Below are 3,854 nucleotides of genomic sequence, written 5' to 3'. Positions count from 1 at the left end.
GGAACAGGGCGGCGGGAGGAGGAGCCCTGAGGGGGCGGTGACGGGAGGACGCAGCGGGGCGGCGGGAACCTGAGGGGCGGTGGTCGTTTCCAGGTCTGTCCGCCCCCCGTACAGGTTTCAAGCTGCCCTCAGGAGGGATCCCGGCCCCACTGCCGCCCCCCCGCGCCTGCCTGCGTTCGGCAGAGAGCCCCAAACTGGCTGCTGGCGACCCCGGGTACAAAGATGATGAGGGGACTGGAGCATCTCCCCTGCGAGGAAAGGCTGAGGGAGCTGGGCTTGTTTAGCTTGGAGAAGAGGAGGCTGAGAGGGGACCTCATCAACACATACAAATATCTTACGGGTGGGTGTCACGAGGACGGAGTCAGACTCTTCTCAGTGGTGCCCAGCGCCAGGACAAGGGGCAGTGGGCACAAACTGAAGCAGAAGAGGTTCCAGTTGAATGTGAGGAAGAACTTCCTTTACCTTGAGGGTGACCGAGCCCTGGACCAGGCTGCCCAAGGGGGCTGTGGAGTCTCCTTCTCTGGAGATATTCAAAGCCCACCTGGACGATGTCCTGTGCACCCTGCTCTGGGTGAGCCTGCTTGAGCAGGGGGGGTTGGGCTGGGCGACCTCTGGAGGGCCCTTCCAGCCCCTGCCATGCTGGGATTCTGTGACCCACAGTGACACGCAGGGGGGCCGGTAGCAGGGCTGCCCTGCCCACCCCAGGATTTGAACACTGGTGGCCAAGCGTGGCCTCTGGAAACCCTCCACGGATTTGACCAACTCCTGTCACCCCTAGAAAGGGGATGGGATGAGCTGAGGGCACAGGGGACACGGCACCTGTGGCTGACTTGCCCAGGAGAAGTCAGCACCAAGCAGTGTCCGACAGCCTCAGTCTGCTCCCCTCCTGCTGTCACCCCATACCATCTCCTGAATCTGTTCCAGCTTCTGCAGGAAGGTGAGGCAAAAGCCTTCGCACCATGGCCTCCTTCACTGCCCAGTCCAGAGATGCTCTGTATTCATGTTCTCTGTCAGTGGTGGCAAAAGAGGAGGTGGTGAGGAGAAGGCAGTGTCTCCTTGCCTGGATTTCGTGTCCTCCCATGCCATCTGCTGGATTGGAGCCCAGAGCTGCCTGCCAGACCCTGTCCCCTTCAGTGTGTATTTTGTGCCACAGAGGGAACAAACCATCCTGCCAGGCAGTTTGTGCTCACCGAACGGTGCAAGTCCAGCCCAGCAGGACACACGGGCAAGACACAGCCATGCGAGGGCTCAACCCAGTCTCCTCCATGCTCAGATTATCTGCACGGCCCAGGAGACAGATGTCATACCTAAGCAAAGCTGAATATGCTCCAAATGGCCAAGTTAGGTGTCAGCAGCACTGAAAAGCGATGCGGAAACCCCAACCTTTGATTCTTGCTCATTTTTCATCAAGCTGAGGAATTAGTTGTGCTTGCACTCACCTTTCTGTGAAGGGCAAAGAAGGTAAGGAGAGGTGTTAGGCCACCCTGTAACTGCTGTGTGGTGCAGGTAAGCCCGGTTTAGCTGAGCTGAAATGGGCCAGCCTGTGTCAAGCAGCCAGGGCTGGCCTGCGGCTGTGCAGCCTTCCTCTTTCAGACAGTGCATGAACATTTTGGCAAAACCATGCTGTGGATGTTCACCTCTACCCAGCTTGCTGTGGTTTGCTTGCTGGAGAGAGAGCGGATAGCAAACTCATTCCCACAGAGCCAGAGCTGCAGTGGCAAGAGCCGGGACTGGCTGTGCAGCAGCATCTCTTTTGCTTGGTTCTGCTTTTCTCAGAGGATGTCTGTATTCAGCTGTGTGTCTTGAATGATTTTCCCCTCCTCTTACACCCCATTCCTTCAGCTCTTCTCCCTACCATGCAGGAACTGGTGAAGCTTTAACAATTCCAGGGAGATGTGACATTGAAGAATTTGGTCTTCACAAAAGTTCTCCTAGAAGTTGTTCTCCCAAAAACACTCATACTTGGTTGACTCAGGAAATGGTTTGCTGGCAGCAAAACCACTTGTAATTTGTAAAGCACCAATGAGGCTTGTTTCATGCCTCAAATGTGCCGAGATATCCCTCAACAACTCCATCCCCTGGGAATTTGTGCTGAAGAGACAGCAGCAGCAGTGCAGTACCTTTGGACCCTCCCCAGGCTGGACCCCAAGGGTAAAACAGAGAAAGTTGTCCTAGATATGGTCCTACAGTTCAGATCTTAATCAACATCAGCCAGTATCTGGGACTGACATGCAGCAGTCTTCCCCAGAGGGGGGATTTTTGAGTAAGTCGTCAAAATATTTCCTAAGTAAGACCACAAAAAGCCCACAGATGCAATCAGGGCACAGACTTCCCTGGTGCGGGAAGATGTTGATCTAAGTTTTGTTTGGAGATGTGGTTGTCTCATGTTGCCTGTGCCACAGCATCTTCAGCTTCTGCAGTCGACTCCACTCGTGTCCTAATTAGGATGGGTTTTGTCCTGTTGCTGTGATGCACTCGGCCATTACTGGTGATGATGCTCTTGACAATAGTAAAGCTGAAGCCGAGGTGGTGGCAAGCATTTTGGTGGCTCTTTGTGATCCAGAGGAGGAAACCAGGATGTGGTCCATGGCTCGAGCCACCTCGGGCTCTCACAGCAGGCTGTGCTGCTCCACTGGGGTCTCTGAAGGAGAAGTCCAAACCTTTTCCTCCCTCCCAGATCGTCTTCTACCACAGAAGGACCACAGCTGGGGCTGGTGCAGCCCTGGCTGGTGTCCAGAGCATGGCTGGTGTTGCAGGGCAAGCTGCACAGTGGCTCCGGTGAGGCCTGCCATCCCATGCCAGGTCATAAAACTGGGCGGTGAGCGCCTCGCATGACCACACAGCCGTGACATCCCCACCTCTCCTGGTTTGAATGCTCCTCTGGTGAGTGTAAAGTCCCTGTAACTGCTCCCTTTGCTTGTAGTAATGGATTCATCTTCGAGGTAAATGTCTTTTCAAGCAAACCCAGAAGTTTGCACAGGACAGTTATGATTATTATTCTTGCACCTCACAGAAAATGGTGGTTTTAATGGAAAAAAGCTATGAAACAAGCCAAGATCCCTCAAAACCTCAAGTCACAGCAGATCTTAATGTGCCCAAGTAGGGACATGCAATAGGTCACACCCCCTGGGCTGCCAGGAACTGCATACATGAGACTTGCACCCATGAGATTCTCCTCCATCCAAGTGATCATACAGACTCCTTCGTAAAATAAAAAGCAGGCTGCTAGATTCTGCCAAGTCGCACCAGTTTTGGATAGTGCCATCAAACCCACCTAAGGTGTGGCAGAAGACGGGCCCCCAGCAGGGCTTCTCTGTGGGATCAGCCGCTTGTGGAAGAGAAGTTAAAAATTGGGGGGCCCAGCTTTGCACTGTGCACCCCCAAGAAGCATCAGATGGAGTTCTCCCCCCTTGAAACAGATGCCACATCCTGCTCACCCCTCCCTTTCTTCTTGCCCAGTGGATCAGACCATGTTCCCAAGGTCACTTTGTTCCCTTTTTTTAAACCATGTGCCAGCCCTTCAGATTAACTCAGGAGCCTGTGGCCAGGCAGATCCCACCTAAACCAGGTAAACCTTTAACTCTTGGGTTTTGGGGTTTTTTTGATGGAAAAGCACTCTTGCACCTTTTCAGGAGGATAAAAAAAAAAGCCCACCCGAGCACATGGTGCCACCCCCCCACCCCAGATCCACCCAAGAACCCAGCAGCCATTGGAACCCATGAAACCAGCTTGGGTTGTCACATGACTCTAAAGAAACACTTTGAGGACTCCATTGAAGTCTTTCAGTTTTATTTAGGAAAACCGTCTTGTACAATTCAGAGCATTGAAGAGCTATAATTGTGTTTAAGCAGGAA

The 3,854-nt window shown here is 53.3% G+C and overlaps 2 protein-coding genes across 2 annotated transcripts in view; both read right to left on the bottom strand.

The window, feature by feature from the left end:
- TERB2 (telomere repeat binding bouquet formation protein 2) overlaps nt 1-3,854 on the bottom strand; it is an 8,782-nt gene that overhangs the window by 4,481 nt on the left and 447 nt on the right. The window lies entirely within an intron of this gene.
- B2M (beta-2-microglobulin) overlaps nt 3,773-3,854 on the bottom strand; it is a gene marked incomplete at its 5' end in the record, with an annotated part of 2,585 nt that continues 2,503 nt past the window's right edge. The window contains one exon of the mRNA XM_035899361.1: nt 3,773-3,854. This exon is cut by the window's right edge and continues 199 nt beyond it.

Source organism: Egretta garzetta, unplaced genomic scaffold (genome assembly GCF_000687185.1).
Source record: "Egretta garzetta isolate BGI_Z169 unplaced genomic scaffold, ASM68718v1 scaffold287, whole genome shotgun sequence".
NCBI classification, from domain to species: domain Eukaryota; kingdom Metazoa; phylum Chordata; class Aves; order Pelecaniformes; family Ardeidae; genus Egretta; species Egretta garzetta.
This window is presented reverse-complemented; position numbering and strand designations above follow the sequence as displayed.